We start from the raw sequence: 22,389 nt of genomic DNA on the forward strand, positions 1-22,389 counted from the left end.
AAGAGAGCCTTGTGCACAGGGCTCATGAGTTAAAGATGCGGATCCGCGGCTCGGAGTCTCCATCGTCGCCGCTGACGTCACTGGCGCGTTATTATTCTCATTCACTCTTACGGCCAGAAAACTAACGAGCACACCTCATATTTCTCACCTCCACATAGGTCTGTTTGGTAGAAATACGTCCAATTAACCGCTGATTTCATCAATTACACGGAAAAAAATAATATTGCTGATTTAACAATTTTGTAATTGAAAAAAAATGTCCGACATGTTTCAATGTAGATTTTACAATAAAAAAATACTAATTAGCTTCCCACCGTTCCACTATACTGCCGTGTTAGCGAAGAGAGCAGTAAATTCATTTTTGTATGAGCCATAGTTAGCACGTGCTTTCATGTGTCTCGAGGTTCATCCCGGCATGCACGTACTGCAACTGGCTGCTCTCTTCGCTCTCACGGCAGAATAATGCACACATTTTTTTTGTATAACATAATGGACCACCAGACAAGGTACAAAGTTTAGCATTTTGATACATGTTTCTTATCCGAAATTTTACGTAGAATACGATGTGCGCAACGAAAATTACTGAGATAAACTTCTGACCAAGCTATTCAATGTTCCTTGACGCGAGAATTCGAACTTCCCGCTCATGAAAACGCAATGGTCTACGTGAGTCAAATCGCACACTAAACGTTACCGTGTATGAAAAAAAAAGAAGAGGTATGGGATAAGTCCCAAAACTGTCTGATGATATGGACATTTCCGATTAATTGTGGTACTACCCAAATAAATTGGGTTACTAACCCAAATGTTGCAGCACCACCCTAACTAGAGTTGCGATACTAACACAATTAATTGGAAATGTTCATATCATCCAACAAATTGGGGTATAGTGCTACAATTTTTGGGGGGTAACCCCTAACACTTTTTCCCCCGGGTTGCGGCAGTCTCTACAATACGAAAATATGGCAACCTCAATCTTGACGCTTCGGCTCAGTTGAAGCAAATCGATTACACTTTGAACGATAAAGGGTGGGAAAGGAACAATCCTCGATTGAGAAGCCTGCCAAAACCGTTGTAAGGCACGATTTGACCCACGTGACCCACGATCATTGCACTTCTTGTGGCCGGGCAATTCAAATTTCCAGTAACCACTTACCAAAGTAATATAGAAATTTTAATATCTTAGTTAATAGTTGATCTCAGTAATTTTCGACGAGGGCATCGTGTTCTATGTGAAATTCTGGTTGAGAAACACGCAGATAGTCTCCATGTAGTCTAGTAGTTTGAAAGTCTCTACGTAGAGACTTTTCAAAAACATTTATGGACGGTCCTGGTTAAAATCTAATTTTGCGGTAAACACATGCAAATACACACGGTAATCATACAATGTTCCTGTTCCTTGGCGAGACTGCACAGCGTGCAGAAACGGCAAAACTACTGCGCGCAACTCTGTTCGTGCTCTCGAGCTACTGCTATCACAATGGGCCACTAAACCATAAACAAATTTTGACTTGCTAATGATTCTTCTGGAGGTAAAAGACACGTACGACACGATGCGTGCATTAGAAACGAGAACATCTATCTCAGAAAACGAGAAATACGCAGTTCAAAAAGCGCAACTTTTCTGGAAACGTATAAAGCGCCCCGGTTTCGCGCCGAACCGAATGATGTCATCCGGCACGAATCAAAAGCGAGCACGGGAAACTACGACTTCCGTCCGATGACCTTCTATTTTTCGTGAATGAAAAAAATTGAAAGTTAAGAATATGTCTTCAGAATCGAGGAATCGAATCAAATTCATGTTATCTGTGGTAAACAAGCAACAATTCCACATGGAAATAAGTGGTATTTTAACAAGCGTCAGAGGAAACTGGAAGAATATGGCGATTTGACTGCTGTAAGACATCACTTCCATCAGTTCCATCGTGTTCCCGCCATTTCGGCGCGTTAAGAATATTTTCAAACATGTCGACCTTTTGTTGACCCCGAAATCCAAAATTAATATAAAAAAAAACCACAAAGGTAAATTCTAAAAAAAATTGTAGTCAATTTTGAGGTATCCTACTTCTACTGCCTTCCCGTCCTCTCTTTACTTAATCAGGGTTGACACAGAATTTAGAAATTGGAATTCCCATACATTCTTTGCCACTTATTAGTTACATCCCCTGCAAATTGAAGATACGTCAGAGGTATAAAAATGCAGTTCGATATAATTCTCACGCAAAATCTGTTGTTGGAAACGGTCGAACCCATCCTAGAAAGAAAGCAAACGGAGGTGCCTTGAAAATCTTTCCCTGACACTTTTGTCATTTCCCCCGACAATTCCAGGTTTTCCCTGACTTTAAAGAATTCTGTGGCATTTCCCGGTATTTCCTGACCGTGACAACCCTGACCCGAGGGGCAAAGAGGACGGGGGGGGGGGGGGGGGGGGGCTCCGCCACTGCAATCAAACACCTTGAGTTAGAGGATTGAAGTTATATTTTATTTTTGAGTTGAAATAACCTTCGAATACATGGAAGGAATACCGCCGTGCTGAGGAGGAACGTCGTATGAGCCTTTAGACGTTGCCAAATTTCCTTCGACAAATCACGAATTTCTGGGAAAATGTGTAAATATTTTTCTTCTAATTTTTCGGATAATTTCGTTTGCGATTTTACCTGTGGATCTTGAAAATTTACCGGAAAAATATTTATAACTTTTCTCTAGAATAAACATTACATCGGAGGAAATTTGGCAACGCCTGAAGGTTCATACGGCGTTTTTCCTCAGGACGGCAGAATAAGAAGCCACAAATCGGTCTGGGTATTCCCGTAGCAATTACGTTCTCACGTGCGACTATCTCGCTGGGAATTATGCAAAGAGTCTCGCAGATGAAGACTGCTCTTCGGGAGCGCCGAGCGGAGAGCAAAGGGAAGTGCATCGGGAAGTGCATCACGCGACGCTGCGTGCTGCACCCAGAAACGTGACTCAACCGCAAGGTGCCTATGGGCTCATTAATATGCCAACGACTTCCGGTCGATGCCGCTATTGATGCGGAGCGGAGCGCTGAGAATGAGTAGTTACTTAATATTTGACAGATCGACTAATTGGAGTAATTGCAAGATCCTTATTGCTTCTCTGTTTATCATAATTATCTATGATTTTTCTCGTCGTGCCGATGAAGAGATCCACAGGAAAAACTAAGCTTTTCTCCGCAGGATTTCCCACCTTCCAGGTAGTCTCGTCTTACTGTCGTATAAAAAACCTGAGCTGATTATCGTGTGTGCGTCACTATCTTTATTCTGATTGGTCGATCGGTTAGCCAAACAGAAAATGTTACTGCCTTTGCTCAACTTTGGCTTCCTGATAACTTTCTTTCCAGGTCATCGTGGTTTTCGTGTAAATCGGGATGTATCGCGGTATATCGGGATGAAATGGGATGAATCTGCATGTAATGGGTTCCCTGGTAAAAATTGGCGATAGGAGCTGCGTTTCAAAATACCATAGGAATTCTTATAGCCGGCTAAAGAAGGCAATAGAAAATCATATAGCTGGCTGTGGAAAGCGGAGCAAATCATATAGCCGGGCTATACGAAGCGATAAAAAAGTATGCAGCTGGACTATAGTTCATATCGCCGGGCTTTACACTTTATCGCCATCGGCTGTAAAAGGGTATTAGAAATTGTGTAGAAATTCGTGTGCTTTGGAAATCATTAAGTTTGATACGGAGCCAACGTAATATTCACAAAACACACATTATATTTTCCTTTAATACATATTTTTTTTCATCAATTAAAATGAGAATAATCCATACAGGATGTGCAAACATTTCAAAATCATGAGTTGAAAAACGCTGACCCCACAAGATTGTATTGGAGCGGAGCATAACACAGAGCGGAGCGGCGTGCTGCCAGCGATAAGCGCGCACCAGCGCCTACAAACCTAACTGGGATACTTCACGCATGGCGCAATGCGTGAAGTATCCCTGTTAGGTTTGTAGGCGCTAAGGCGCTTTTCGCGCTGGGTGCCCGCCCGCCGCGCCGCAGCGTGCCACGGCGCTTGAAGCAACTATTTCACACCAGAGGTATTGCACAGTATCATACAAAATTGAAGGCGCTCCAACATATTAGGAATGGCAGGCATCCTTCAACAGTACGGAGCTTTCCGCGCAAAATAAATCAAAATACTACGCCCCAAAAATAGAGCGGTAGTCCAAAAACACACCAAGTCCTAGCATCCGTAATTAGTAACATGTAGCATACACTTTACCGCCTGGCTGTTGCTCAATCGCCATCGGCTATATAAGGCTATAAGAAATTGTGCAGCCGGCTATAGAAGCTATTGAAAATCTTACAGCCGGCTTTAGGTCTATGGTATTTTGGAACACAGATTCTACTACCAATTTTTACCAGGGTTAATAAAAGGGGTTTTGGTAGAGATCAGGGTAAAACAAGATAGATAGGGATAAAACGGGACAAATCGATATTTCACTTAAGAGTAGAGCTCTGACTGGCTCTCTGGCCAAATAATATCCCTGGCGACTGTGACAATAAAAAAACATCAATTTTTGCGCACTTACGGCTTTCTCATATATGAACTTCATCTTGCAATTAGAAGCTACGATTTCTGGCTCATTCGTAAAAACAATTAAAAGCGCAGGGAAACTAATGGTACATACGTTGTTTTCTAAACTAAGTCAGAAATTGTAGTTTCTGACTGCAAAATGAGAGTCCGTATATCTCGTTTCTATACAGGTAAGACGAATTTCGCTGTTTTAGCGGCATCAGAGATTTCATCTGAACTGGATTTGATGAATTTAGGAGGGAACTCAATTTTGTACTTATGATAGGTACGGCTCTCCCAGTGGCGTGGCGTGAATAATCGATAATCGATATCTCGCCATTTGAAGCTATGGTAAGGAATCGATTACTAAGGTGTTCGCTGCGAACACCCTGATAATCGATCTTTTTTCATGGGTTTAAAATGCACAACAATCGATATATCGCAATTCACGCCACGCCACTGGGCTCTCCGCTATCACTCGTATAGACGACGCTACCAAAACACTCAGCAAAGCTACACTGCCGTGCTATAAGGAAGAACGCCGTATGAGCCTTCAGACGTTGCCTAGTTTCCTCCGATAAAAACCCAATTCACTGGGAAAATCCTGAATATTATTTTCTCAAATTTTCAGACAATGCCGTTCACAATTTAATCTAAAATATCTGAAAATTTCAAGGGATTTGTCAAAAATACAGGTTTTATCGAGGGAAATTTGGCAACTCTCGAATACTTATACGGCGCTCTTCCTAAGCAAGGCAGAACAGCCAAAAGCTGCACCGATGCATCGGTGCAACTGTTGAGCCCTTGGGTGTCTCCATTTTCAATCGGAGAGGAACCTCCAGAAGTGGCGGGAATGTGTGTTATGGTACTTCATCTCGGAGGTGAGAATGAGTTCTTAATGTGTGCATTGCGAAGTGCGACCAGGATGAAATGTATCGGTGGGTATTTGCGCTCCCTCCTGCCCCCTCCCCCATTCATCGTTGGATCTCCGCCTGCGAAGCGCGTGCCCCGCGTGGACCTTGGCCGCGGGGAACAGTCGTCGCGTCGTCCACATGACGTTTGTACGTCATCGTGACGTCAATCCAGTCGCTTCGAAGTAATAAGTAGCGTCCCATACAGCAGCAACGGTTCTCACTAATTGTTACCATGTCCATCTATTTCCGATCGATCTTGACATTGAGAAGCCAGGAAAGTTGAATTTTCATTGAATCTCTGGTCATTTTTGAGAACGTTCCCTTCAACACCTGCTCCTCTGTTGAGCTCTAAGTGTTGACTTAGTCGCAGGTGATTTGTGAAATCAGACTTTGTATCAGTGGCGTGGCGTGCTTAGCGAATTATCGAATGATCTGCCATTTAAACCAATGGAAAAGGATCGATAAACAGGGTGTTCGCAGCGAACACTTTACTAATCGATTATTTACCAAAGGTTTAAATGGCAAAACAATCGATACATCGCAATTCACGCCACGCCACTGCTTTGTATCAAATTCCTAGGCAGATAATCAAATTTTGAACGTTTAAAATATTTAGTTTTAAGACGAAGAGCTCTCGAGTTTTTTATATTTTTTTTAAAAAAAAGACTCATTAAAGCTGCGAGCTCTTCTTATTCCTTCCTTTTCAAATGCTCCTCATTCATTTAAATGTTGAAATTTTAAAAATTCTGTGTTATGTGATATGCTGTAAATTTTAAGATAATTGTTTGTTTGGGAGCTAAAATCCGTGTAATTACTACTCTATATGATGCACACTTTTACGGAGAATTCTTCCTTACATGATCAATGAATAATTTTGCCTGACATAAGCAAAGGAATCAGGATCTCAATATCGAAGTAATCAGCATGACTGGGCTCGTGTCATAATGGATGTACTCGTAGTTCCTTTTGATTCAAATACGTCCATCGATGATGAGACAACCCTCCAATTAAAGTGTAATCCTATGAGTTTGAAGTTCGTTTTGGCAACAAAGCGTCACATTATTGATCATTTAAAAAAGTTTCACTTTTCAAAACTCTCGAATACAAACTTGCGACGCTGTACCACGACCAACCGCTCTATTGTTGTGTTCACAATAGTCTTCACCCTCGAGTTACATCAGCTGATGGTATTGCGCCTTGGCAATTCAACATGGCATACTCGCTCATGTTAGAAAGAGCGTACTTAATATTGGCTCCTCTAAAGACATACGCGCTTTTATGAATGACACAAGAACAGTTATTCATTCTTCCGCGATGCAATTCAGTCGATACCTGAAGAACTTACCTTGTTTTTACTGCCGTGCAAACAGTGGCGTGGCGTGCTTTGCGATGTATCGATTGTTATGCCATTTAAACCTATGGTAAAGTATATCGATTATTAAGGTGTTCGCTGCGAGCACCCTGTATATCGATCCTTTTCCATAGGTTTAAATGGCATAATAATCGATGAATCGCAATTCACGCCACGCCACTGCGTGCAAAGGAAAAACGCCGCATGAACCTTCAGGCGTCGCCAAATTCCCTTTGATAAAACACGAATATCCTGGTAAACTTATGAATATTTTCCTTCCAATTTTTCAGATAATTTGTTTCGCAATTTCACCTGAAGTTCCTAAAAATGTCAAGGAAAAATATTCATAACGTGCCGCAAAAATAAACATTTTATGGAAGGAAATTTGGCAACTCTCGATTGTTCATACGGCGTTCTTCTTAGCACGGCAGTGTAGCAGTCTTTAAGGATGCGACTATTTTAACGCGTGGGAGGTGTTTTTGCCTACCAAGTCGAAATGAAGGCGAATTGGGCTTCACGCCGCTGAACGGGATTTCAAGCGAGAAACATAAGTATGCATGGTTCGACTTAATATCGAACGTTTATGCGACTATTTCGACAGCAAGGAGATGTTTCTACCTGGCTGGTAGGAATGACAGTAAACTCCTTGTCGTAGAGCGGGATTAAAACTAAACAGTGCAGTGTCAATAGTGGTCTCACGCGGCATTTATAATTGAGAGATGAGAGGGTTTTATTGGGAAGACTGGCAACAATGTTGTGATTCTGTGTAACCACTGAAAGTCGTGCGCAGACCTTTCAGTTAGCTTTTACATGATTCAAGATAATGTGCAATGTCTTCGAGGAATGGAGAGACTTTTGATCCGCGGGATCGGCGCGGCGCACAATGGGGCAAGTCAATGGAAAAGGTCGGACAGAGAAACTGAGAAGAGAGAGTATGGATACGACAAAATAAGGAACCCATAGATCTTTGGTATCTTTTGGAGGAAGAGGGATGTATTATACATCGATCTAAACGCCAGATCCCCAAGAGGTCAGCTCCGAAAGCTCCATTAAAAATTTAAAATATATCTTTCAAACAATCGACTGAATTTGAAAAAACACGTAAAGTTTCGATTTCCTATGTTATTTTCCAGAGGGAATTCAAAAGTGATAAAATACATTTGTCGAAAAATCGACTGAATTTTCAAAAAACACATGGTTTCGATTTCCTATATTATTTTCCACGAGGAATTCAGAAGTGGTCGTCGGGTGACCAACATCGAAACATACAAGCATCATGTCGGAAACAAACATTAAAATTTGCAGTTTCAATAAAAAATTTCACGTCCGATCTCTACTAGAGTACCTATATAGCGAGAGTATAGACAGATGTGAAACTCCGAAAATCCATCAGGCCTTCACCAATGCCTCCACGAATAAAGTTAGGGCCCAGAAATGCAGCCAACCTATGAATTTCAATTATTCAGAGCGATTTATTAATACAATTGTTGAGAACCATCGTTTATAAAGCACGTATTTCACTTAGTTTTTGCATAAATTTACTCATTTTTGCCAAAGATCGCTCATTTATGTACATCCTTAGCCATCTTGGTTAGAATTGGATTCTGCAGACTGGCAGTGAAATTTGGTGCGTTAAAAGTTGGTTCTGCACTTTTGGGCCCTAAGCCCTCCATGAAGCGATCTGTCCATACTCTCGCTATACAGGTACTCTGATCTCTACTACAGGTTTGTCCCCTATTCGGCGATTCGCCACACTGCGCGACGATTAGCGACGCGGCGAGACGGTGGTCGTAAGTCCAATCCGCCGCGAGAAGATGGAGGACGGCATGGTCAGACCGTTAAGGAGCTCGACAGGGAAAATTCGGGTTATTTGAGCGAGGAGCCTGCGAGAAGCCAGCGCAATCACCGATCGTTCCATTCATTGTCTCACCATCTCACGGTCTCATCTGTGACTCACGCGATGACGTCATCAAAGCTCCCAGTGGAAACTGCCGCGACCAGTTTTCGGTGAGAAACCGGCGAGGATGCTCGCGATCTGCACTGAAAAAAAATTCTCGGCGTTTTTACCCAGGTCCGTTGGTACCTATACCATCTCACTTTTTTTACCAATCATTGGTAATTTTACCAAGACAGACTGGTAAGCTTACCTAAAAACCGGTATTTTTATTGTTTTTTCAGGTAAGAATACCACTTTTATTGGTAATCAATTCCCGGTAACTTTGCCATTTTATCTCGGTAATTCTACCACAGTCAATAAAAAATATCGGCGTTTTTATCTAGGTCCAGTAAAATTACCGAGAAAGTTCAGTAATTTTACCGAGATTTCTCGGTAAAATTACCAATTCCATAAATGGTAATTTTACCAAAAAAAAACTGGGATCAAATAGAACCCTGAATTCTTGGTAATTTTACCCTTTTCTTAGTAAATACACCGAGATTTTTTTTTCAGTGCGGCAATGGAGCTGTGGATGTCCGTGGTGGTGCACCGGCGGGGATCACGGAATTTCGTCGTATCCAGTCGTTTGGACGGAGACTTTGCGGAGCCTTGGGATCCGCCATTAAAGCGCCGCGCTGATTCCGCAGTAAATTTTACGAGAAGCACAACGGAGCCGTTCGTGGAGTTGAAACTTAAATGCCATACTTAACTCCTGAAGAGCGCTACCAACCCGAGCGAAACGATGCTTGAACGATGCTCACAATTTGTCCCTTCCGACGAAAGTATCACAGGCGCTGTGCCACGTTTCAAAATTTCCGCCGTCAATTTATATTTTTACTGAGAAATGGAGCTGTTGCATGTGTCAGGAATCTGCGATTTGACCATTGATTCTTATGTAAAAGTTCGCAAGAAGCACGATGGTGCCACTGGTTTCCTCTGAAATCAACTCCCAAGCTCAAAAAAAGCTCTCAAGTCTAGGCCAAAATGGAGGGGATATCCCACGCTATTCTGAGAGTCCACCTCTACACGAAGATAAACTCTCCATGCAAAGATAGAGCGTAGCAAATACATTAGCAAGGTTGCCGTGTTTTCAGTTTTAGAGTCCCCAAATGAAGTGGCAGCCCTGTCAATGTATTTGCTCCCTATCTTCGCATGGATAGTTTGTCTTGATGTAGAGGTGGACTCTCAGGATAGCGTGGGATATCCTCTCCATTTTGGCCTCAACTTGAGAGCTTTTTTTGAGCTTGGGAGATGATTTCAGAGGAAACCAGTGGGACCATCGTGTTTCTCGCCAACTTTCACATAAGAATCAATAGTCAAATCGCAAATTCCTCACACATGCAACATCTTCATTGTATGTTGACACTGTATGGATATTTCACTGAGTTTCATCGGTAGCGCAAAGAAAATTCAGTGTTATTTTCGGACGGCTTCGTTGAACAATTTCTCTGGAAAAAAACGAAATGGCGGCAGAAATTTTGAAACGCCGCATGGCGCTTGTGATACTTTGGCCGGAAGGTGACGACATGATGATCTAAGGGTACTGATTTGCGCAGGGGTCTGAAATTTCGTAAATTTCATGTTTGAGATGAAACTACTATGAGAACTGAGCACATAAATATTCCACGTTTCAAAATTGAAAAATGTTTGGAGGAAATACGACAAAATAACCTAATCTGCTAAAATACATGTGTTTAAGCGGGAATTGCCGCTAGATGTCGTCACAGGGCGGTGCATTTTCTCACTTTCACGTCTATTTTTTTTCTATAATTTTCCATAGCAGAAAAAAAATAAGAAAAATACTGCAAACTCAGCTGGCTAAGTACTATCAGATGAAGCAATAAAGCATTTTCGCGCGAATTCTGCATTTGTTCAATGGGCCTGTTGCACACATCAAGAAGAAGGAACAGATACATTCACAGGCTAAAAGGATGGTGAAATGTCTGAAAATTACAGTGGGCACGTTTAAATAGTCCAAAATTTACTACCTAGACCCTAACGCACTATTTACGGACCTCATCAGTCTCGCGCATTTACAAATTTCTCGTGTCTGCGGGTAATTTTCGGCACTTGAGCATTCTTTGAAAATTGCACCATCACTAGGAAACTGTTGAACGCTTTTAATTGCTATTTGCACTGATTTTTCTTCTGATTACATGCAGCAATCTGCAGAATTTTTGACAGATTTTGCACTGTCATTCTTGTAATAATGCGAATTGTTTGCGTCAAATTCGCACCTCGGAATAAAGCTGTATTCCTTTGTCTGGAGACGACGAACTCATCAACTCCTGACGTCACGAAAACTGCCGGCCAGATATTTTTCACCACTTGCCCATGGGAAAGGTCAACTTGAAATCAACAAGCGCCCGCCAGAAGAGGCTCCCGTCACCGAGCTATTCCGCCAAGCGAATTTTATTTCAAGTTGCGCGAATGACAAGATTAAGATCGCTGGAAGAACGAGCGATTTTTGTATTTACATGATATAAAACAGAAGTTTGGCAAAACAGCGCGAAGTCGGAAAATATACGAATTTTGATTTTAACGCAAGTTTAATGGTGTAAAGTTTGTTGACAAATCATCGATTTCTCACCGTCTCATGAGAAATGAAGTGAAAGGATTGAATGGTACTCGTGGGTGTAGAAGGTCCGTGTCAAGGAGTAAAATTGAACGATCATTGCAGATTTGATGGCAAGCACCGATAGCACATCAACATCAGAAAAGTTCGGCAGTACGCGGCAATAATGTCAAAATATATCAGTTATTTCATTATTACGCATATTTGGCTCTTTCGGTTGTGTGATCAGTCATCGCCTGGCACTGGTGTAAGCTTCCCATGTAGAGGCGGATGCAGAAATTTGGCAACACCGGGTTTCCTCAATTTAAACCTATACTAAATAATCGATCGTTGTCGGAGCACCTGGCCCCGCCAAGAATCGATACATCTCCATGGATTTAAATGGGGGAAAAACAATGTTGCCAATTTGCTGGATCAGCCAATGCTTCAATGATGATATAAAGATTTCAAAAGAAAATTCACTTCTTCGAAAGGAGGAAAACTAACCGTCAACATTCCAGCACGGAGCTTCTTCAGTCTTCAGTATCCCATCCCACATGAGCGGGACCAACTACCAATGTTGCCAGATAAGCGCTTCCTCGATGAATAATTAATATTCGCGCAATATGTAACTTTTCAGTACCCGAGATATTCGCACAACCGTAAGCACCCCATTAAGTTAAAAAAAGGGGACATTCGCGCAATCCAATCGCAGCCGTCACGTAGTGGTCGGGGAGATACCCCTTGATATTTAATATTATAAGTTTTGCCTAGGTTAAAAAGAAAGATGCTCTAGCAAGTTTTAGCTCCATATGTTCAGGTCAATAAAACTACGTAAGAAGTCAATTCAAATTGAAAAATTATTCGTATTATTATTATGAAATTTGCATCCAGAGAATCGAAACTTCCTTTTTAAGTGCGAAACTTACCTACCGCCACTAAAACATAATCGACAAGTGACAGTTGGAATAAATCGCCTGGAAAGTATATCAATTCTTGTTTTTTCGGCGGATCGCTCAACATGCTTATCACCAATCATTAATAGACGCAGATTATATCAATCCTCGGAATAAACTTTCACATTATGGGAAGTTAATTGTGTGATGTAAACGTGCATGTAAGTCTTCAAAATATGTTTTCTCGGCGAGTCAATTTCAAAAAGTACGGTTATACTTGGCACCGTGTTATTGGGGCAAGTCGAGGTAGAGAAAAAGCCACTGAACCTGTTTCGTTGGCAAGGCAAGACAGAGTAAAAAGAGAGGAGACAGAAAAAAGTCGTAAAAATAAAAAGGTAAAGTCTCTGTGTTTCCTGCTTATTGGCAGGACATTAAAACTCGACTGGCGAACAGGACTGTCAAAACATTTACAGAATAAATACAAATACAATTCGGATCATAGATTTCGTGCACGAGGTCAAAAACGTGATGCAAATAAAATGTACCTAGCGTTTTGGAAGAGTTAAAAAAAAGGGATTGATTTTCTAACATTTCAAAAACTGCATGAATAAATGCGCCTTGTCCTTTTACCCCTCAATTCTTCTCCACAGCTAGTTTTCCCTGCATAACGCACTAAGTATGCAAAAATACACCCCAAGCCTATTGGGTGTAATTTTTGCAAAAAAAATTCGCGCGCGGTTCTTTGCTATTTCTACACGGTCCTGGCGAGTCACACACATTAATTGGACTACATTTTGCAATTTGGAACTATAAATTCTAGCCCGCTTTAAAAACAACGTATGTGCCATTAGTTTCCCTATGCACATAAGTGTTTTTCCAGAAGAGCCAGAATTTATAGTTCCAAATTGCAAAATGTAGTCCAATGCTTCTTCTTCACTCCTGTGACTTTTGAACAAATTGAGATAGAGACTTAAAATATCGTAAATGCTCACAACCCCTTTTGAAACCTCTCAAAAGGGGACCAGGGGACCCTCAACCCTCTCTAAGAAGATCAACCTGAAAAGGGATGGTGACGGACTTCTGGATCACCGTGTGCAGATCTGCCGTGCTAAGGAAAAACGCCGTATGAACCTTCAGGCGTTGCCAAATTTCCTTTGGTAAATCACGAGCTTTTGGGGAAATTTGTAAATATTTTTCCTACAATTTTTCAAAAAATTTTCTTCGCAATTTCAACTAAAGTTCCTGAAAATTTCAAGGAAAAATATTCATAACTTTCCTAAAAAATAAACATTTTATTGAAGGAAATTTGGCAACTTTCTAATGTTCATACGGCGTTCTTCCTTAGCACGGCAGAGATACTCTCAGCTCATCTGTTACTACTTGTTGTTGCGTCTCCTGTTCTGCAGTGCTATAAGGAAAAACGCCGTATGAACCTTCAGGCGTTGCCTAATTTCCATTGATAAAATATATATTTTCAGGAAATTCTGTGAACATTTTTCTTCGAATTTTTCAGAGAATTTCATTCGCAACCAGATCTAGATCAACTGAAAGTTTCAAGAGGAAGCATTTATAACTTTCCTTAAGAATAAATATTTTATCCGGGGAAATTTGGCAACTATCGAATGTTCATACGGCGTTTTTCCTTAGCACGGCAGTGTTATTGCTTGACTGTGTCGACTAGTCTTCGCGTCGCCGCACTGTGGATCGAGTCAATCAGAGTGATCGGACATGAAACTTTTAACTAAAACTGCAAATTTTGATGTTTAATTGGTCACATTTTAAATTTAAAGGGTTGCTTCTAGAGGAAAATTTAACGGGGAGGCCAATGGAAGCACTTTAAAATCTTATAGTTTTATATAGACGGGGTTATAAGCGTTTAAAGTTTCCAAATTGTGTCCGACTGCTTCCATTGACTCGATCCACTGTGCGCCAGTCCCAGCGATCAAAAAATCGGACGAGCTTAATCAGAGACGAGTTATATGACTCATGCTAATAAGCAAACCGCACCCGAAGAGACCGTTGGCATCGCGAAAATCTTCGATTTATTAGTCCTCGCTTCTCCGTCGCGTCGCTCGTGGCGTAATTTTTTAATAGTTGTTTTCCCCATCAGTACACCTCATCGCTCATCGTACTAAAATATTATTTTAGGATCTAATGAAGCTCACTCGACGACAACATTCATCTACCTGCGGTCAGGAGCGCTCCCATTCCATGCCCGTCAAAAGTTCGGGGGTTTTTTAAAGATGTTTTTAAAAGTTCCGGAAAATGCAAGCCAGTGGCGTGGCGTGCTTTGCGATATATCGATAGATCTGTCATTCTAACCTATGGAAAATGATCGATAAACAGGGTGTTCGCAGCGAACACCTTAACAATCGATTCTTTCATAGCTTCAAATGGAGAAATATCGATAATGCAAACGATCCGGAACACTATGGGAGTTTCAAAAGTTCCGGGAAAAATTCAGGAAAATCTCAAAAGTTCCGAAGTTCGGAACTATTTCCGGGAAATGGGCGCAGTATATAAAGCTACAAAAAAATCCAAAAATGCCCGGTGGGTTACGACTTGCCCCCTTCCATTTTAGTACAGCCTAGTTCCTATCCTAATGTGACTTAAAATTACATTTCGTTACTTAAAAAACAAATTGTTGACTCTGGTAAAATACTATGTAGCTTTAAAAAATTTAAACCAGAGGCCGTAGAGTGACAAAAGGTGGTAGAACCAAACCTGAATTCGCTCAATGATAAAAACTTGCCGTGTAAACCAGCTGCTGGAATGTACATGCAAATTTGCTGTGCCCCATAATTTTGATTTCATTCTTGACCATATAAATATCATATTTATAAAATGATTTCATTTTAAGAGGGATTTTCTGAGGGCTTTTATAAGAGTGCAGGAAGGTTGGTCAGGCGCAAAGCAGTTTTTCCGTCCACAAATTTAAGGACACCATTGCATTAGGTATAAAAAAAAGAAGAATAAAAACTTTTCTAGCTCTAGTATTGGTGGACCATTTCTTTAGCACTTTTTACACTCTATGCAATAGAGTCTTCTAGATACGTCCTCGGAGAACCAAAGCTCTTTGGCCCACTTAGATGTCCTTATTTTTTTAGGTCCTTATTCCTTCTAGGTGATGCCACCTACCTTCTAGGCGACGTCACCTACCGTCTAGGCGACGTCACCTACCTTCTAGGCGATGTCGCCAACCTTCTAGGCGATGTCGCCTACCTTCTAGGCGATGTCGCCTACCTTCTAGGCGATGTCGCCTACCTTCTAGGCGATGTCGCCAACCTTCTAGGCGATGTCGCCTACCTTCTAGGCGATGTCGCCAACCTTCTAGGCGATGTCGCCAATTTTTTTGGCGATGTCGCCTATTTTTTTGGCGATGTCGCCTATTTTTTTGGCGATGTCGCCTATTTTTTTGGCGATCAATTTTACCAGGGAGGGGCGGTCTGATCAGGGGTGCTAGGGTGCTTCAGCACCCCAAAAATTCTGACGGGCGACTCACGAGGCCCCCTAAAACTTGAAAACCCCACACGAAGGAGAACTTCGGGTTAGTCAGGGGGCCCCACTCGAGAGTAGGGACTCCGAAACCTTTCAGCACCCAAGAATTTTCGAGCCAGACCGACACTGCCTGCGGTTGAAGCGCATACGATCAAAACAAACAATCTCCGTACTTTCTGGGAGAATTGTTAGGAAATTGATTTTGAGAGGATTTTGTGCGCTCTTTGGGAGGATGCAACCCGTGTAGATACATACATGATTGAAAACCACGTTCAAATATCAAATTTTGTTTCATTTTTAAATAAATAAATAGATAAATAAATACATAATCATTATTATTTATATAATGGACCGTACTAGACATGGTACGAATTTGAGCAATCTGATACACATTTCTAAGCCAGAATTTCTTCTAGAAGACGATTTGTGCATCAAAAATCACCAAAATCAACTCCCAACAAATTTGAACTGCCCGCTCACAAGAAACTCAAAGCTCTACGTGATTCAAATCGCGCACTACAACGGTTTCGGCGAGCTTCTCAATCGAGTAATGTCAATTTCCCACCCTGAGTTGTTCAAACTATAAACAATTTACTATAGCTGCAAAGCGTCAATATTGAGGTTGCCAGATTTTTATATCGCAGAGACTGTCATGATAACGTTTAGCGCGCGATGTGACTCACGTATAGAGCATTGAGTTTTCATGAGCGGTAGGTTCGAGTCCACGCATCAAGAAACATTGATTATCTTCGTTGGGAGTTGATTTCGGTGATTTTCATTGCGCGCATCGTGTTTTGCGTGAAATTTTGGTACGAAAACACGTATCTGAACGCTTACATTCGTACCCTGTCTAGTGTTCCTTTATTTATGAAAAAAAAAAAAAAAAAAAAAATGTCTTTTTTATAGGTTTTTCTTTTTCAGTACATAAGAAGTCGTTTTGATTGATGAACTTGTGTTTGAAAGAATGAAAATACACCTCACAGAGCTCTGAATAATAAACTGCCCGTATTGCTAAAAAACTACATCCGTTCATCTTACTTTTTTCCTTGCACAAACAAGTGGCACCGCGTCCTAATGAGTCTAGCTCTATTCCAATATTTTCACTCTTGATTACTTGAGAGATTTGACAACCATAAAATACATTAGTGAGGTCGAGCGGGGGCAGAGAAACAACGGAGGGGGGGGGGGGGAGGGCTGCCGCACAGTGGATCGAGTCAATAGGAGAGGTCGGACATAATTTGGAAACTTTAAACGCTCATAACTCCGTTTAGACAAACTTTGGGGGTTCCAAAATTGGTTCCATTGATTTTCTCTTGAAATTTTCTTCTGGCAACACCCCTTATAATTTCAAATATGATGAAATAAACATCAAAATTTGCAGTTTTAGTCAAAAACAATAATAATTCTTCCATTTGTATTTTGTTTTAAATTATTTAATATGATAAATATATTTCTAATTATTTACATACGAATATTATTTATTATCCTAGGGTTTTTTTTATGAATGATGAACAGGGTTATTCGAATGGGTAATATAATGATTTAGGATAAGAGTTTAACAAAACATATAAGTTGCAATTGTAAAATAAACTAGTTAGTTTTTATCTTAAAATTGTACAGAAGTAAAATATTTACAATTAATTTCGGCTTAATAATTAAGGCCTTCGTGTCTTCGTACAAATTTAGTTAAAACCAAAGAGAGGTAGAGAGGTGTCCGAGCTCTCTGATTGACTCGATCCACTGTGTGTCGCACCGCGGTCATTTCGTGGAAGAAAACCACCAAGTTGCTTGATTGATGCGCACGGGATGATTTTTATTATTTTCGCTCATTAAATGGTGAGTAGCAAATCTAGAGAGGGCATATATCACGAAAGAAAGGTCGAAACGCGCCGGCAAAAACGTCAGAGCGCGAGGTAATCCTCACCCTCTATGGCATGAACCAATTTTGAATCTCGGACTCAGAAGGACACGAATCTATGCTGTAGCATTTGTAAAAACAATAAGTCCGAAGAATGCCCTTCAAAATTGTAAACTTCTGGTGATCATTCTCTCAAAAAGGAAAACATAGATAAAAATGTGCAACATAATGTCGAACGAGTAACACAATGTCATAGACGCACTGAAATTAAAATCTCGGTGTATTTACTAAGAAAAGGGTTAAATTACCAAGAATTCAGGGTTCTATTTGATCCCAGTTTTTTCTTGGTAAAATTACCATTTATGGAATTGGTAAAATTATTGAACTTTCTCAGTCATTTTACTGGACCTTGGTAAAAACGCCAATATTTTTTATCGACTGTGGTAGAATTATCGAGATAAAATGGCAAAGTTACCGGGAATTGATTACCAATAAAAGTGGTATTCTTACCTTAAAAAAACAGTGAAAACCCGGTTTTTAGGTAAGCTTATGAGTCTGTCTTGGTAAAATTACCAATAATTGGTAAAAAAAAGTGAGATGGTAAAGGTACCAACGGACCGTGGTAAAAACGCCGAGAATTTTTTTTCAGTGCGGGTAAAAAAGAGCTCAATTCTCGGGCCGATTTTCTCCGGCACTCTAACACGGAAGTGCAACATCCGACGATGAGCTGAAACTGCACTGCCGGCTAATCTGAAGCCATAGAACGGACTTAAGTTCAGTTGCGACTCATCCGCAGTTCTTTAAGGCACTCCTCGTCAGAGGCGCATCCAGCAATTTGGCAACATCGGATTTCCTCCATTTAAACCTATGCCAAAAAATCGATTCTTGTCGGAGCACCTGACCCCTCCAAGAATCGATACATGTCCATAGGTTTAAATGGAGTAAAGACAATAATGCCAAATTGCTGGACCCGCCTCTGAGCCTCGTTATTCTCGACAAAAAGTGTCCCCAGTCCTTCGTGCATGGAAAGAAACTTCGTGCATGGGACCCGAAGTTGAGGTCATATGAATCGCTGAAATTTTCGGATCACGCAACCGAAAACTTGAGGTCCAGCTGACGAAGTTCGGGTTAGACATCTAAAGTACTCCGGTATGTACCGCAGTACTTCAGGTGTGACCCGAGCCCTTCGGTATACCGAAGTGCTATAAATGTCTGCCTCGAACTTCGGCAGCTGGACCTCAAGTTTTCGGATGCGTGATCCGAAAACTTGAGCGATCACTTCGGGTCCTGACTCTTATGCACGAAGTTTTCTTCTCCGTGAGAGCGTTGCGTAATTTACGGACAGCTCCGTTGTAACCGGCTGTAACGGAGATAGGCAGCAATATAAGTTAAAAGCTGGACCTCATCCTTACGCAAAAGACTCGAGTCATCAAATTCGCTGCAGTGAAACTAGTAAGAGCTTACACCTCCCTCCGGTGGATACACAAGTGTACACAGCATCATTAAATCTTTACGGGAAGAGTGCCGGCAAAGATGCCTCGGGCCCGCAACGAAACAGGCCTCGCCGGAGTGGGATGATCTACTTGAGCTTGCGTAAGTCACACGTAACACGACGCGTTACTGACTAACGGTAAGTGCACCGAGTGATGCACGCCACCGTCGAGGTGACTGCTGCGTCCGCCAAGCTCGAGTTATGAAAAGGCGGGGCTCCACGCTCCAGCGCTGCGCTCTCCGTTGAGATGAAACTTGTAAAAAAAATCCGCCCGTAACAATGCCGTTGTTGATATTGCATTCGGTAAAAGCTCCATAAATGGATCGTATTCAATACATTAAACTAGAGTCCCTTTATACTGAGAGTCAAGACAATGTGAATCCATTTCTGATTGGTTCCCGCATTTTAGGCCTTCACAGTGTCACAAACGGGAATAAAGATTACATTTTCACCGATTGCAAAGATTATAATCTGGAATGGACCTGGGAATTACGGGTTCGGCAAGGAACAAACGGAGTAAGAGAAGGAACGGAGAAAGGAATTTGAGAGTGGGCCGATCAAAGATTACGAAAAACGTCCAATTTCTGTAATCTTTATTCCCGTTTGTGACTCCATGAGGGGGTGTTGTCTTGACTCTCAGTATAAAGGGACTCTACTCTACCCGTAACAATGCTGCTGTTGATGTCGCATTCGGTAAAAGCTCGATATACGGATCGTATTCGATACATTAAAACGGTGAAATTGCACTGATATCGATTGGTTCGACATGCACTAGAGGGATAATGAGCGCCGGGTAACGTAATGAGGCAAACAAGTTTATCAAATTCTGTTTGTTTGCAAAACAATAAGTACCCAACACGTAGTTCAACATCTACCAAGTGGGTAAGTCAACAGTTGAATGTTGGAGGCATGAGAGTAAAAGCTTCCACCATTGCCAAGATACCGGTGGAGGGTCTCTTGTCAATGGGCAACAATCCGTTCTCACCCGCTCCCACCATGGTGCATTCACGGAAAAAATTAAATTTCTGATTTAACAATTCAATTACTAGAAAAAAAATGACTGCAGCGTGTCATTTTACGACAAAAAAATGCTAGTTTAACCACTATTGTAAGCTAATTTAACCCGAGGGTGGTTGAGTAGCATTTTTTTGTGGTATAATCTACGTTGAAACATTGCGGTCACTTTAATTAGCGATTAAATTGTTAAATCAGCAATTTAATTTTTTCCGTGTTGCTCAGGAAAAACGCCGTATGAACATTCGAGTGTTGCCAAACCGATTAAACGTTTATTTTTGATGAAAGTTACGAATATTTCTCCATGAAATTTCCAGGAACTTTATGTGAAATTGTAAACAAAATTATCTGAAAATTGGAAGAAAGCATTCATATTTTAACAAGAAATTCGTCTTATATCGAAGGAAATTTAGCAACGACCAATATGGCGTTCATACGGCACAGGTTTTCCCTCAGCACAGCAGTATGAGTCATCGCCATTTTTTGGGTCCTGAGGGTCGCCATGAGACTCGATGACCGTACTCTCCCCATGCATATACGTGCTCTAATTCCTGGGGTATTTGCAACTGACCCATTAACATAGTAACAACTCATTACCATTTATACCGGCTTACTTGAGAAATTCCTGCCACCTGAATCTTGAAAACGGCCGATCCGGTTCTCCGGGGGAAACCAGCTTCAGAAACCGAGTCACTGAGTCAGCGATCGGTTGAAGCGACCTACTTCTGTCGATGGTGATCCCCGGGTTGATCACACCGATCCGATCGAACTATATTCCAAGTGCCGCGGCGTGCTTTACGATATATCGATTGATCTGCTATTTAAACCTATGGAAAAAGATCGATGGACAAGGCGTTCGCAACGAACACCTATATAATCGATCTTTTAGCATAGCTTCAAATTGGGAGATATCGATAGGTGCCCACTCGGAGCTGCCAGACGGCGAGGCGCCATTGCACCGACCTAGCGACGTGCGACAAGCACTCAACAACCGAGGGACACAAATAATTGCTCACGCGGCTCCATGTTCAAACGAGATCGCGAATGACCATGGGCATGCTCCCGTTCTAAGGAACAACGCCGTATGAGCCTTTGGACGTTGCCAGATGTCCTTTGATAAACCACGTATTTCCTGGTAAATTTATGAATATTTTCCTTCCAATTTTGTAGATAATTTTGTTCGCAATTTCAACTATAGTTCCTGAAAATTTGAAGAAAAAATATTCATAGATTTTCCTAAAAATAAACATTTTATTGAAGGAAATTTGGCAACTCTCGAATGTTCAAACGGCGTTCTTCCTTAGCACAGCGGCATGGTGCACTGACTGTGCAGCTCAGTTAACTTGGATCTGCAGCTTTTGTGCAATATTGATGCTAAAAGTAACTATGTTAACCGCAAACCCTATGTACATAATTCCTTTTAGCATAAATACGGCCATATATTACAAATTTTCGCCTTTAGGGCCGTCCCTACATTACGTAACGCTCCCTGGTAAAAATTGGCGATAAGAGCTGCGTTTCAAAATACCATAGGAATTCTTATAGCCGGCTAAAGAAGACTACAGAAAATCATATAGCTGGCTGTAGAGTGCGGAGAAAATCATACGGTCGGGCTATACGAAGCGATAAAAAATTATGCAGCCGGGCTTTGGTTCCTATCGCCGGGCTTTACACTTTATCGCCTGGCTGTTGCTTTTTCGCCATCGATTATAAAAGACTATAAGATATTTTGTAGAGATTCGTGTGCTTTGGAAATCATTAAGTTTGATACGGAACCACCTTAATATTTACAAAACACACATTATATTTTCCTTTACCTCGTACATATTTTTTTTCATCAATTAAAATGAGAATAATCCATACAAGATGTGCAAACATTTCAAAATCATAAGTTGAATAACGCTGACTCCGCCAGATTAAATATTAGAGCCTATCACAAAGCGGAGCGGCGACGCACTGGCGCCTACAAACCTAACAGGGATACTTCACGCATTGCGCAACGCGTGAAGTATCCCTGTTGGGTTTGTAGGCGCCAATGCGTGTTTCGCGCTGGCTGGCCGTCTGCCACGGCGCTTGAAGCAACTATTTCACACCAGAGGTATTGCACAGTATCATACGAAACTGAGGGCGCTCTAATATATTAGTAATGGCAGGCATCCATCAAAAGTACGGTGCTTTCCTCGCAAAATAAATCAAGATACTACGGCCCAAAAAGAGAGCAGTATTCCAAAAACTCACCAAGTCCTAGCATCCGTAATAATCGCCATCGGCTATAAAAGGCTATAAGAAATTGTGTAGCCGGCTATAGAAGCTATTGGAAATCTTACAGCCGGC

The 22,389-nt window shown here is 41.4% G+C and overlaps 1 protein-coding gene across 1 annotated transcript in view; it reads right to left on the reverse strand.

Moving 5' to 3' along the window:
- Abcd1 (ATP binding cassette subfamily D) overlaps positions 1 to 22,389 on the reverse strand; it is a 105,809-nt gene that overhangs the window by 74,435 nt on the left and 8,985 nt on the right. The gene's annotated exons all lie outside the window — the stretch shown is intronic.

This window comes from Bemisia tabaci, chromosome 2, assembly GCF_918797505.1.
Source record: "Bemisia tabaci chromosome 2, PGI_BMITA_v3".
In the NCBI taxonomy this organism is placed as follows: domain Eukaryota; kingdom Metazoa; phylum Arthropoda; class Insecta; order Hemiptera; family Aleyrodidae; genus Bemisia; species Bemisia tabaci.